This window comes from Lucilia cuprina, chromosome 4, assembly GCF_022045245.1.
Source record: "Lucilia cuprina isolate Lc7/37 chromosome 4, ASM2204524v1, whole genome shotgun sequence".
Taxonomy (NCBI): Eukaryota; Metazoa; Arthropoda; class Insecta; order Diptera; family Calliphoridae; genus Lucilia; species Lucilia cuprina.
This window is the reverse complement of record NC_060952.1, coordinates 76025657-76041418: the sequence shown is the minus strand read 5'-3', so window position 1 is coordinate 76041418 and position 15762 is coordinate 76025657.

Genomic DNA, 15762 nt, shown 5'->3' with positions numbered 1-15762 from the left:
TCTATCTATCTATCTATCTATCTATCTATCTATCTATCTATCTATCTATCTATCTATCTATCTATCTATCTATCTATCTATCTATCTATCTATCAATCTATTTATCTACCTAGATTAGCTCAGATTATATTACCCACCGTGAGCGTATGAGTAATTTTCTGAAGTTCATATCCGTTAATTATGAACCGAACCACCATTGTTATTCGATTCAATTAAGTATATTTGTACTAAATCCACTTAGAAGTTCAGAAATGAATCCGATCCAAAATCTAATCGGTTTCCAATTGAAGGAGAATATTATTTAAGTTGATCGATAAGTAAAGCAGCTAATTTTATTCATATTTTTAAGTTTTTAGAACACATGTACACAAAAAAAGAAATTGATACTAAAATTGCCTAATATTCTAAAATATAAAATAATAAATAAAATACAAGAAAAAATATCAATTTAAAAGTCTATGCTCACGTTTAATAAGTAACATTTGATAAATGTGTGTGATACTTTAAACACTTTTGTTTGTTGACATAAATTTCGGTACATGACTGAATATACAATTCTAGGATTGTTATCTTAAGTTAATGAAAAAAAGGAAAGATTCATCTTGTCAAGTTGCATGAACTTAAAGCTGATTCATTTCGAGCAAAAAATTTAGCAGATGCTCAGTATAGGCGGAGTTTTAATAAAGATAAATCTCTTTTCCTGTTTTTTACATTTCTTAAATTTATTTTAAAATGTATTTTCAAAATAGAATAAATCATATTTTTATATGAAACAAGTTATGTTTTGTTGAAACGTCTGCCAGAATTTTTGTGAATAATCAAAATGAAGCCATGTTAAAAAGTCGTTCGTTAACTTTCTCTCTGCTGCCAGCACACATCAAAAAAGCTTAAAATAAAGATTATTATTCCAGCTCTATTGAGTTCTGAATTTATTTTTATTTTTGTAACTTCATAATACTTTTTGCATATATTTATATTTAACGATGTTTGCAATATATACACAGTAATACAAGTAAAATTTGTTTACACTTTATATAGGGATTTCCTACCGCCTTCTACTACCTCCCAACCAGATAACTGTGCACTGGCATTTATTTTAGGGATATAAAGTAAAGTACGCAACTGTTACCTATAACATTGTGGCACATAACATCCTTCTTAAGCTGGTTAGAAGGAGGGAAAAAGTTTAATATCCTAAATATTGTATTTATTTCTTTGCCAGCTTGTAGTCAGTCTTAACAACATTTTATGTTGCCTGTGATTCTAATTTAATAAAACAGCATATTTATTTTCATTCCTTCTTTGCTTCATCACATCTTTATTACTTTGGTATTTCATTTTTTTTTGTTATTTATTTCTTGTTTTGTGTTTTTGCTTTAGCGGAATTTTTCTTTCGTATACGATTTATTACATTTCAAATACAGTTGTTCTTAAATTATAGCGGCGATATAAAATAAATAATAATACTTTATTTATGGTTAAAATATACAGCCCATGACTAGCAAAATGTTCTAATAAAGCTAATATGACTAATAATTGTTTTAATTAAGTTTTGTTTGGCAAATGTTGATTTCGTTAGCAAATGTTATCGTTAACATGAAAATAAAAATCGAATTTCTTAAGAATATTAATTTTATATTCTCCTTAAATTTTCCCCATTAAATTTTAGGTTTTATTTTATGAAAAGAAATAATATTTTGTCACTCACTGTACCTGAATATTATTGAAAAAAAAAATATTTCGCCAACAAATTAATATTATGAAATATTTCGCAAAGAAAATAGCGAATGAAATATATAACAAAAGTTAAATAATAGCCCAGCAAAAACTTACATTGTCTTAAATAGCTGCTTTTTCTTAAAAGATGTGGAGATTGCAAGTGATAACACGTTCGCTTACAAAAAACCACTTAAATAAGAACTTACAAGTAGGAAACTGTTGTTTAACTCACAAAAATTTATTATGTTCGTTATTCTCAAATTCTCAGAACTCCACTTTATAGTTATTCTATTATGTGTCGAATAAAGGGTTTCGCACAGAAAAACAAGTAAGAATGAATAGTTGGCCATATGATACCCTACACCAATGAATGTGTTAGAAATGTGGATTACTTTTTATACCTTACACCACTTTAGTGGGGAGGGCATATTGTGTTTGTGACGATGTTTGCAACGCACAATAATATTGGCCCTATACCCAACTTAAAGTTTACCAATTGGCTCAGAATCATTTTCTGAATCGATTAAGCTATGTCCGTCTGTCCGTCCGTCCATGTTAACCTTGTAATCAATGAAGATCATGTACCAAATGATCTTTAATTGTCCCAAGGACGAAGCCTATTGAAAATGGTTAAGATCGGTCCATTTTTGAACATAGTTCCAAAAAACTGTACCCCCGAATAGGGCTTGTAAACCGTGTAATCACACTACAAGACGCAAGTTTGGAGGTAATTCTATGGTACCGTAGACGGAGCCTATTGACATCGGTCCATAATTTCACCTTAATCATATTTTACTTTTTGTAACAGGTGTAGGGTATTATATGGGAAGTCTCGTCCGACTATAATTTCTTACTTCTTAATAATAAAACTTTAAATTTGTTTTTTATATCCATAGAAGTGGGGATATATAGTGGATATATATACGTTTGTTGTTCTATGTGTAACTCCATGAAATATTCAATAAAATATTTTCAGGGTCTTTGTGAAATTTTGAGTAGATTTAGCTACGTCCATCTGTCCATCTGTCTGCCTAAAACATGCTCACTTTTAAACTACGTAAAGGATATCAATAAAATTTACCAGAAATATTTGCTGTTATCCTACGTAGTTTGGTGTAAAAAATTAGCAATCAAATCAGCTTCACAACGTAAAAAGTTATGAGTAAACATTTCAGATTACCTCGAAAAAAATTTTAATTTTTCGCAATTCTTAAGCAGCTTTCTAATTCGATGAATTTTCTCACACAGTATTTTATTCTGGCAGGGGTCAAGTATGTGGAAATCATAACAATTGATACAAAATTTCCAATAGACCCCCCCTAACAAAGGTACATATTCCTGGAAATTAGTTTATCGTTGATAACTCCGTCAAATATATCGGTATAAATACAATATTTTGTACATATCACTAAAATATAAACAGAAATCAGACTACCAATGCAGATTTGTATCGGTCTAGAATTTGTCATTTAAAGACAACTTCAGTTGTAATACTGAGCACAAAGTTTACATACAGACGGACGGACAGATAAAAGGACATAGCACGATACTTTATGGTGGGTGTATAACCAATATTATATTCTTCCAGGGGTCAAGTATGTGGAAATCATAACAATTTATACAAAATTTTCCATAGCCCCCATTCAAAGATACATATTTCCGGAAATTAGTTTATTGTTAATAACTCCGTCCAATTTATCGATATAAATTGGACGGACGGATATAAACACAATATTTTGTACATATGACTAAAATAAGAACAGAAATCATTTTACTAAGCTGATTTGCCCAGAATTGGTCATAACACCCATATAAAGACCACTTCACCTGTAATAGTGAGCACAAGGTTTACACACAGACGGACGGACAGACGAAAGGACATAGCTCGATACTTTAAGGTGGGTGTAGAAGCAGTATTTTGTAGCTGTTGCAAACATTGACACAAACGCCTAATACTATCCCTACTAAATTTGTATAAGATATTACAACGTCTCTGATTATACGTATGTATGTAAGTCATTATGAAAGTACTTTAATAGTTATGCAGACGAAAAAGTAAGTTGCTGCGTAAGTACAATTCATTATCATGTTTTTTTTTTATTTGTACTGGGATATTTTATAAGTATAATAAAGTTAAGAAAAACTCAAGATTTTTCTTTAACTGTAAATCGTCTACAAGAGATTATGAACACATAAATACAAACTTAAATGCCAGCTGAAATACAATTTCATTCGGAATCATAAATTCGCTTGAAAATGTGGGTATAATTTAAACAAGTTTATTTTCATAAAATAAATATTTTAAATTAAGGTTAAATGTAGGCAAGTTGTGTACTATAAATATTTACTGCAAAATTGTGAAAAGGTATCAACTCTACTCCACTTTTGCCCATAGTAAGTTTTTCATATCAAATCTACTTTATTTTCGAGAACACATTCTTGGATGTTTTATGATGTAAAAATTTAAAACTTTAACTTGAAGTACTTCTTTAGGAATTTAAGAATGATTTAACATTCATTTCACGGCACATTGTACAAAGTTATATTGCATTTAATATGGGTGGCGTATGATTGTTATAACATAAATAATAAATATTTATTACACATACGTTCTAGTTTGCCAAGGATAGTCTTATATAAACGAAATTTAGCTTTGTGTATTTTGTATTTATTAAAAAATTTAAATTTTAACACTATTTTGTTAAATTAGTTAAAAGGTCTTAAAATATAAGTAAAATATGTAGCCATTATGAACCCTTAGAGTCTCCCACTCCATTATGTTGAGATAATAGTTTCCCTTCCAAATTTTGTTGACTATTTGTTTCCTGAGGTGAAAACCAGCTAATAAAATAGATTATGTTTACTAAAACCGATCATGATCACTAATGACGCATCTCTGAGACAGTCCAGATCATGGAATAGTGTTCTACCAAGATAGAGTAGGCTATTCTCTTGTTCACTAATGACGCATCTCTGAGACAGTCCAGATTATGAAGAAGTGATCTACCAAGATAGAGCAGGCTGTGTTCTTGTAAGGTGGTGTTATACAGATACCACTTCATCTTAGTCCAAACAGCTTCTACAGGAATAATTAAAGTGCACGGTAATAATCGAGTTTTTATTAAGAGTCTTAGTCATATCTGTTGTCAGAGTGGTATCGATAATCTACAAGTGGTGATTTATATTTGATTACCTGAATTCCGTCTAACTTAAAGAGCAGTCATCTACAAATTTTGTTGGGATCACCAGAAGAGTGTAAATATCTCTTTCCTCAAGGGTAAGGTCTAAGTTAGAACCCTTTGATTGCGCATTTTTCAGAATTTTTTTCATTTTCCCAGGATATGCCTTCATATACTGGAGCGTGTTGTTTCAGTTGTGCCAATGACTGAATACAAAAAGACAATATAATACCCTACACCAGTATACGAATTAAATGTGATTTAGTTGTTATAAAAAAGCATTTAAGTTGAATTGTACCTTGCCTCAGACATAGCTAAACCGTTTATTGTTCAATAAAATTGTGTACATTTAAGTGAAATTTTGATGGGGGGCTTTTCATAAGGGTTAGGGTCATATGAGCCCATATAGTCTAGTATAGAACTTGGTTTTGCAGCCTTTTGTCGTGATATGAGTATATTCAACATATTTATGAACTTAAAAGCCCTATTTGGCTGGTTCAGTTGTACGGGGGCTAAGTGAAAAAATGGACCGATCTTAACCATTTTTAATAGACTTTGTCTATGGTACCATAGAAGACCATGGCCAAAATTCAATAAATCATCCCCAAAATTGCGAATTGTAGTTTGATTACAAGGTTTACATGGACAGGCAGACAGACAGACGGACGGACATAGTTAAATCGACTCAGAAAATGATTCTGAGCCAATTGGCATACTTTAAGGGTGTGGGACCAATATTATTGTGTGTTGCAAACATCAGCACAAATCCAATATACCTACCCTACTAAAGTGGTGTAGGGTATAACAATGGAGTTAAGAACTTTGATGGAAGCAAGGCAGTATAATCACATTTTCGAAATTTAGTTTCTGGCTTCTTCTAGCGGCTATATATTTGTCTAAAGAACCGTGCATGTGTCAGGTAGTCGGAGACACAGTAAAAATTTTCGTTTTTCGTAAAAGATTTCCGATTCAGTGTAATTCAAATAGCCAATTATTGAAAGACATGCTTGATGAGAATGAAGAGGTATGTCTTGATATTCACCACTCTCTACCCAACAAGAGTTCAAGAAAACTCCAGTGGTTGATGATTCAATCACTGGGCTTGAAAAGATAGAAGAACACTTTAGCAAAGTCTTAGGTAAGGCTTTCGAAGTCTCCTGTCCAATCACAAAGGCAAAGAAAAGCTTCCCTCCATGGTGGAATTCGGAACTATCTAAGCTACGTAAGGAAACACGTAGGGCCTTTAACACATGCTACAACAATAAATCGTGGCAGCCATACCGCGACAAACTAAAAGTTTATAAGAAAGCTATAGCACTCGCAAAAAGAACCTCATGGAGAAGTTTCTGCGAATCTATAGATAACACAAAGGATTCTGCTAGACTTAGCAAAATTCTTGCTAAAGGCCAATCTAATCCAACCTATATTAAGAGGAAGGACGACACTTGGTCAGAATCCTCGGCAGAATCTCTTGACATCCTACTGAATACTCACTTCCCTGGCTGCAAAGATGCTGTCAAGGAAATCTTCACTGACAGTAGGACTCTAACGGGAATCAATGAAAATATCATCTCTTATGATAGAATCTCATGGGCGATTGATAGTTTTTCCCCTTTCAAATCACCAGGGCCTGATGGCATTTTGCCAAAGATGTTACAAAGTGCAAAAGAATATATCATCCCCTGGCTTCATAGAATATACACGCTCAGCCTCTCTCTCAACCATGTTCCGGTAAACTGGAGAAAGGTTAAGGTCGTTTTTATTCCCAAAGCTGGCAAAAGGAGTCATGAAAATGCGAAGGACTTTCGTCCAATTAGTCTTTCATCTTTTCAACTCAAAACGCTGGAAAGACTCATCGACTCACATATTAGGCAACGGCTAGAGAGCTCATCACGGCTTTCAACCAGTCAACATGCCTACCTTAAAGGACGATCTACTGAGACAGCTCTACATGAGGTTGTAAGAGTTATAGAAAGATCCCTCGAATTCAAACAATACACTATGGGAGCCTTCTTAGACATAGAAGGTGCCTTCAATAACGTAAATACTTCTGCAATTCAACAAGCTCTCGCTAATCTGGACGTTGAAGAATATATCAGCAACTGGTTGGTAACTATGTTGAAATCTAGAATTATTACTGCAAGTCTTGGTAACAGCGTTAAGTCCAAACGAGTTGAACGAGGCACACCTCAGGGCGGTGTAATCTCTCCACTACTTTGGCTTATCGTTGTTAATACGATTCTTAAGGAACTGGACAACAGAGGGATAAAGGTCGTTGCCTATGCGGACGACGTTGTGATACTGGTATCAGGAATGTTCCCAGACGTGATTAGCGATATTATGTCTGGTGCTCTGGTGCTACTCAGTAATTGGGCCACAGACAGTGGTCTAGGAGTAAATCCAAGTAAGACAGAACTGGTACTATTCACAACAAAGACCAAGATTCCAAGCTTCAACCTGCCACGGTTAAAAAACCGCGAAATCCCCTTATCAAACAATGCCAAATATCTAGGAACTATTCTAGACTCCAAATTATCATGGAAACTCAACATCCAGCACAGAGTCAAGAAGGCAACGGTCGCCTACTATACCTGTCGTAAGATGTTTGGAATGAAATGGGGACTTAGTCCCAACATAGTTAAATGGATGTACACAGCCATAGTACGTCCTATTCTTACATACGGATCTCTTGTATGGTGGACTTCAACTAAGAAGAAGTTTGTTGTGGATCAACTATACAAAGTTCAGAGATCAGCATGCATTGGGATAACAGGTGCCATAAGAACTAGTCCTTCAGAAGCTCTGAACACTATATTGCATATCCTACCCATAGATCTGCACATAATGACCATATCTGCTTGTAGCGCAGTAAGACTTAACTCATCCGGAAGTTGGATATCAAGAACATATGGACACGCTAAGATTTTAAGCTTGCTACCTCCAATCTTGAACCAACCATCCGACTATATTACCCCACACACGGACTTTGATAGAGTCTTCAAAGTCAGAGTTCCTTCCAGGAGCGAGTGGTGTAGAGGTAATCTACCGAGCGAATATACCACCAGAATCTTTACAGATGGTTCTAAAATGAACTGCGGCGTTGGTTCTGGTGTCTTTTGTGAAGAAGCTGGGGTAAGTATATCCCATCGTCTTCCCAACAACTGTAGTGTCTTTCAGGCTGAAATTTTTGCGATAATGTCAGCCTGTAGGGTGTTACATGACCTCAATATTCGCGGCAACATAGGAATCTTTGTCGATAGTCAAGCGGCACTTCTCTCACTAAACTCTTATACTACTACTTCCTTATTAGTCAGACAATGCAAGAAGGATCTGTCAATGCTGGGTCGGCTGTCTGACATTACCCTTGTTTGGGTCCCTGCGCATAGGGACTACTACGGTAATGAACAGGCAGATGAGCTTGCAAGAACGGGATCTGGTCTTGATATCTCCGACGCCGTTCCAGTAGCAACTCCGTTAAGTTATATCAAGAGCAATATCCTCAGATTCTTTCTTCAAAAAGCTGAAAATAGATGGAATAACCTAGACACATGTAAAGGGGCCAAGTTATTGTGGCCCTCCTTCAATGAGAAACGCACAAGACACCTTATAAATCGAAGTAGGCGGGACATATCGAGGCTGATAGCAGTAATAACAGGACACTGGGTAATAGGCAGACACGCAAGTCGGCTTGGGCTCCCTTTCAATGATCACTGTCGCAGTTGCAAAGACAGGGAAAAGGAAGAAACGGTCTTCCATCTCCTCTGTGAATGCCCTGCTCTGGCCGTAAAGAGAAACCGCTTCCTTGGCAATTACTTCATATCTAACCTTGGCGAGATATCTGTCTTTAGGCTTAATGATATCCTCAGATTTCTCACAGCTACGGGCTGGATCTAATACTACAAATTCAACATCTGACGAGTGGAGTGGTCCGGTCAAAACGGGGTCTCTTTGACTCTATTTGACAGTTCGCGTGTAGTGAACTACCACGTAAACCAACCAACCAAAGAGTTCCGTTTTTGAGAATAGATCTAATGACCGCAGTGTGCATCCAGTGTATGGTTTAAGACCCCATATGTAAGAAAACCAGGGTTTTTCTTACTTTAATGAAATGAGGTATCCCAAACGCGGAGGTCTGAATTATGTATTTTTCTACCTCTTTGGAGGGTTAGTCATCTTGTGGTACGTATTTTGTCACAATTTTCACAACAAAATTCACTTATAAACACTAATATTACGATAAAGTTCTGCATAAATAACATTAATGTAGACACAAGTTCCTCTACCATATTAGTTTTTGTCCCTGTATAAACCCAGAGGGTCGGCCATGACCGACTTTAGATTATCACTAGTTTGAAATTGATTTGTTTTAGGAAAAGTCAACCACTAAAAGAAAAATATAATAGAAATTATTTGTTATTTGAAAGGAAGATGGAATCTAAAGAAATACAACTAAGCATACTCCGGGGAGGTTGCGGTTCCTATTAACAGTGTCTATGGCAATCGAATCTATGAATCCTAACTACTAACCAAATCAAGGTCAATTTTAAGAGGAGTAATAAAAATACGTTTCTGCTTTTCATATATATAACTAATGTGTGTTTGTATATATGTATTTCCCTCAGTATATTTGATAAAGAATCTGCCGATCAGAAAATATTTTCAAGTTTTTTTTCTTCTCTTGACAATTTGCCAGTTTTTTGTTGTTGTTGGTAGTGTTATTTTATTTTGGCTGTCATTTTGTTATGTTTATCTGACGGTTAAGTTGTTTCTCTGTTTGTTGTTGGTTTTCTGAATACATTTGATTTTTCGGCGATTTTCATTACATTAAATTTATCTACTTCTGCCAGCATAGCTATCTAGCTAAAGGACAAATTGTTTACTATTCCAAATATTTTCTCTTCTTCTTCTGTTTACTTATTTCTACGCACAGAAATAAATGTTGGCCAAAAAAATGAAGAAGACTAAAAAGTACATAAAAATGAGGAAAAAAAGAAGAAGGTAAAGATGTTAAGTAAATGTTTGTATGATGAAGAGTTTTTACTTTATTTCGCTATTTTATCATGCTTTTGTTGGTTTTCATTTTTTTCCTCTTTAGGGACTTTTTCGCTGGCTAAAATTATAAATTACAACGATTGTTGCAGCAACTGTTCAGAGTTTAAATGAAGAAATGGGTTGAGGTGTTGGTGTTAACAAAAATAAATTAAGTCTATGCCTGAGCACTGGCACAACGAAAGGTAAGCGGGTGTTCTCTGGTTGGAATTTACCTCGTAAATCTGTAACAACATTTATTTATGGCATGAATTTTATTTTATTTAATTTTTTTTTTGCTTTCACAAATCAAATTTATTATCTTTTCCACGCTTTTCATTTTCTATTACAACAATTTTATTGGTAGACAATTGTTTAGTTAATTTTATATCGTTTCCTTTTGCATTAAAAGCATGAAATTTTGTTTAGTGCTGTTTTTATATTCGAAATTAAATTGTTTTTCGCAGCATGAATAAGCAGTTTTACTGTGTAGCATTAAATGAATGAAATTGCTTTATTTAAAATTTAACAGAAATTTATTTCTAATTGTTTGTATTTATTTATTTAGGAGACCGATTTTCTTTTTTGTTTGTCTAATGATAAGAATTGAAATGATATTAAAGTGGAGGGATATATACATATATACAAAAAAGATATTTGAATTAATTAAAGATGTTTGTTTGAAATGTAAATGTAAGGCGTATGATTGTTATTATAAAGATATTAAATATTTATTTATCATACGCCTGGGTATACAAAAGAAATTCATTTGATTGTGAATGTAAACGTTTAATGAATAGTAAATGATTAGGAATGTAGATAGCTTTGATATATAGACTGATTTAAATGGAAATCAAAGCTGTTTACAAGCTTTCTAGGTATTGTTGTTAATGTGTGTTCAATACAAGATTATTTTAAAGTTTTATTTTGCACCCGTTATGCTAAATATTTTTATATCCTACACCACTTTAGTAAGAAGGGTTTATTGAATTTGTGCTGATGTTTGTTAAGCGATTAGTTCATGAGTAGATTTAGCTATGTCCGTCTGTCTGTCTGTCTGTCTGTCCATGCAAATCTTGTAATCGCACTACAGGTCGCATTTTATGAAGATAATTCAGTGAAATTTGGTACATAATTTTCTATTGTTACGGTGATGAAGCCTTTTGAAAATGATTATAATTTGTTTATTATTTCACCTAGCCCCCATAGAACTAAACCCTCGAAAAGGACTTGTAAACCTTATAATCAAAGTACAGATCGCAATTTTTAAAATAAATCAATGAAATTTTACATATGACTTTCTATTGTGCTAAAGACAAATCCTTTTAAATAGATAACATCGGTCGAATATTTGACTTAACCCTTATACAATTAAACCCCTTATAAGATTTTTAAGTTTATAGTTATGTTCAATATACTCTTCTCTCGATAAAAAGCTTTAAAACTAAGTTCTGTACTAGCCTTTCTGACTCTGATGTTTTGATGCTAGGTCCTCATTTGATCCTAGCCCCTATACAAAGCCCCCTTCAAAATATGACCAAATGTACACAATTTTATTCATCAAAAGATTGAAAAAGTATATCTAGAACAAGGTAAAATTCAACTTAAATGATTTATTTTGAACACTAAATCACATTTTAGTTTTATAACTGGTGTACTGTATTATATGGTCGACGTTGTCCGACTTTTACTACTTACTTGTTTCAAATTTTATTTAGAAATATTGTTCCAAACGAAATAATTTAAATTACTACAAATTATATATTTATAGACATTTAAAGCAAATTCTGGTTGTTACGAGGCGTATGATTGTTATTAAAATTTGAATATATATTTATCTATCATACGCCTAAGTATACAAAAGTAAATCTTTTAAAAGATTAATTGAAAGTTTATTGAGTAGTGAATGATAAAAACTTGGATATATAGAAAGATTTAAAGCAAAATCAAAGCTAGACTTAATACTTCTGAATATTGTTAATTATGACGTTTGAACTAAAAGGCTCAAATATGTGATCATTATACAAATTTCTTACTTAAAAAAGTTTTGTACTTATTATGCCAAATACAATGATAATAGATATTGAAACCTTAGACATATAGAACGATTTAAAACAAAATCAAAGCTAGATTTAAGATTTCTGGGTATATTAGCGTATAATTTAAACTAATAGGGCGTTAATATACGCAAGAATAAAAGATTTTTCTAAAAATGTTTATTTTAAATTTATTTTATATTTGTAGCCTCTTCTTTACATTAACCACAATCAGAAATTTTGTACTTTATTTGTCTTCACTTTCTTCATTAAAAATATATATTGTTCCAAAGGAAATACCTACATATTTTAAATTACAAATAATTAACTACATATTCAAAGACATTTTAAGCAAACACCTTCTAATTACTGGCCTTGTGTCAGAACAAAGTAATAGAAAAAACAAGTAAGAGTTCTATATTCGGCTGTGCCGAATCTTATATACCCTTCACCATGATGTATTTAAAGCCTTTTGTACCTTTTGAGGAACGAAAAAGTACCAAAAAGTCCCCATCTATGGGTCCTCAGTTAATCCGGGCCATACAAACTTAATTACATGTTCCTAGGTTCAATATTGTAGAAATTGTAAAAAGTACCTTTTGAAGAACGAAAAAGTACCAAGAAGTCCCCTTTTACGGGTTCTCACTTAATCCGGGCCATACATACTTAATTACATGTTTCTAGGTTCAATATTGTAGAAATTGCAAAAAGTACCTTTTGAACAACGAAAAAGTCCCCTTTTATGGGTCCTCACTTAATCCGGGCCATACATACTTAATTACATGTTTCTAGGTTCAATATTGTAGAAATTGCAAAAAGTACCTTTTGAAAAACGAAAAAGTACCAAAAACTCCCCTTGTTTGGGTCCTCACTTAATCCGGGCCATGCATACTTAATTTCATGTTTCTAGGTTAAATATTATAAAAATTTCAAAAAATACCTTTTGAAGAACGAAAAAGTACCAGAAAGTCCCCTTTTATAGGTTCTCACTTAATCCAGGCTCTACATACTTAATTTCATATTTCTAGCCAATAACAAAACATTAGTGCTGCTCTCGCTCTGCTACTCTTGCTCTGCTGCTCTTGCTCTGATTTGCTTTTATAAACAAATTACAATAACAATATTTACCGTATTGTTATGTATTTTGTTTTTGTTTTTTGCAGTTTCTGTCTGAGCATGAATAAAAAATCTAAATTTTATATGAAATTTTCAGAGGTTGTCTCGGTTTTTTGCTCATATCTCCGTTATTTATGGACCGATTTTGCTGATTTTAAATAGCGTTCTTGCCGGTCGTATGTCTGATAGAATTATGGAAGATTCGGATCTCGCAGATATCTGGGGTCTTCTAAAAACTGATTTCAACAAACATACATCTCCGCTACCTATAAGGATCCAGAATATATATACTTTATAGGGTCGGAAAATTATATTATAGAAATTACAAACGGAATGACAAACTTATATATACCCTTCTCACGAAGGTGAAGGGTATAATAAACACAGCAATTAAAATATCATTTGGTATATAATTATTAAAAAATATTTTAAAACTGCTGTAGTTAGTTTAAATAAAATTACTAGAATTAACTAAATATATAGCTTCAACATAAAAATTACATACTAAGAAGAAAACTATAAATATTTAAATATGCACTGATGTGTCAAACTTAAAAGGAAATTTTTATAATTGTTTTTTTTTTTTTTTTGCTTTTTCAAAAACTGTCTCTCTTTTTAATAACAAACTTCCTGCTATAAAAGCTGTCAATCAATGTTGATAAAAGTTTGTTGAAATTCTCATAAACTAAAATTCACAAAAATAAAACGAAATTCTTTAGAACATCAAAAACAACATAATGACAGACCTTTGTCACTAGTTTGTAGGAGGAAAACAACAAAAAAAGGACACAAGTATGAAATTAATAGTTAAATAAAATTTGATTATCAGTAATAAAAAAGAGCAAAAAAAACAATGAAAAATATAATCTTTAATCTTTAAAGGAAACTAGTTTTTTTAAACTATAAATCTAAAATGTATTTTGTGTGGAAATCATTATTTTGTGGATTATTATAAGTATTAGTTTATATAGTTATAGTATTTAAACATTTTAAAATTTAAGGAATATTAATTAAAACAAATAAGAAATTATAGTCGGTCGAGGGTGACCATTTTACAGAAATAAAATGTGATTTAGTTTTCATTTTAAAATATTTAAGTTAAATTGTAACTTGCCTCAGATATACATACTTAAGCCATTTATTGTTGGATAGAATAGTGGACATTTAAGTGAAATTTCGAAAGGGCTTGTTATAAGGGTTATCAAGGCTAGTAAAGAACTTGGTTTTGCAGCAATTTGTCGAGAGTCCTATTCGGCGGGTTCACTTGTATGGGGACTAGGTGATATAATGGACCGATATTAATCATTTTCCGGTACCGTAAAAGATCATGTATCGAATTTAATTAAATTATGTCTAAAATTGCGACCTGTATTTCGATTACAAGGTTTACAATCCCTATAAGGGGGTTTAGTTGCATGGGGGCTAGGTGAAATAATGGACCGAACTTTCAATAGGCTTCATCACTGAGAAAATAGAAGATCATGTACAAAATTTCATTGAATTTTATCTAAAAATGCGACCTGTAGTTTGATTATAAGATTTAGATAGATGGACGGACATAGCTAAATCGTATCAGAAAATGATTCTAAGCCGATTGATATACTTTAAGGTGGGTATAGGACCAATATTATTGTGCGTTATAAACATCAGCACAAATCCAATGTACCTTCCTCTCTAAGCTGTTAAGAGTTTCATATTTGACTGTACTAAATCATACACATATGAATATCCTTTACATGAAGCTGAAGGTCTACAATACGGGTCAAATCAATGTGTATTAGGGTGTGCTTTGATTTTGCATTGTGATTGTGTGACATCAAAATGAATTTGATATTATGACTGTGCCAGCAGGCTTGTACTGTGTATGGGGTAAATATCTCATGGGGTGATCAATAATCATAGTTTGTCTATGACATCCACAAAAAAATTGGCGATATTTGTTATATGCTTACGGATCGGTTTCATGCTGGTTTTAAACAAAGTAGGTCACTTAGTTGTAAATTTAAAATACTTACGAACCCAAAAATATACATATTTTTCTAAAGCAGCACTAATATTCAAAAACGGATGATACACTTGTTTGTTTAAATACACATTAAAAAAATTGTCAAAATCAGCTGACATGTTCTTGCGCAGTTTTTCGAAATTAATGTAAATAGTTGGGAGGTTTTTAATCTTTTTTACAATTTAACAGTGAAGAAGAATAAGAATATTAATCGAACAAATTGCTTTAATTGAGGGGTTTATTGCAACAAGTCCATCATCCACAAAATTAAACATAAAATTCCTAAAAAAAGAACATTTATGGAAATTTTCGTTTTAAATAGAAAGTAAACATACAATAGGCATTCAACGCAGCAAGGAATCATATGCTTTTGTGCTTGTAACTTGCAGCATACAAAAACATTGATTGTACTTTTTTCAAAGCCGTGTAGAATGCTAAGAAGCCAAGAACATTTGGTGTGGAACTCCAGCTTTATCAAAAAATTAGTAGTTTAATGACGATAAAGTACCATGAACTTCCTTCTTTTATGTCATCAAAACGAAATGAAGTAGTCTTTGAAAAGTACGATATTAGGTAAGCGGTTGCAATTGCAAGTCAATGGAAAGCTAAATGAAACAATTATTGAAGATTCGAATTTTACAGATGTCTGTGATCTTCTGAAAACTGATTTCAACATACA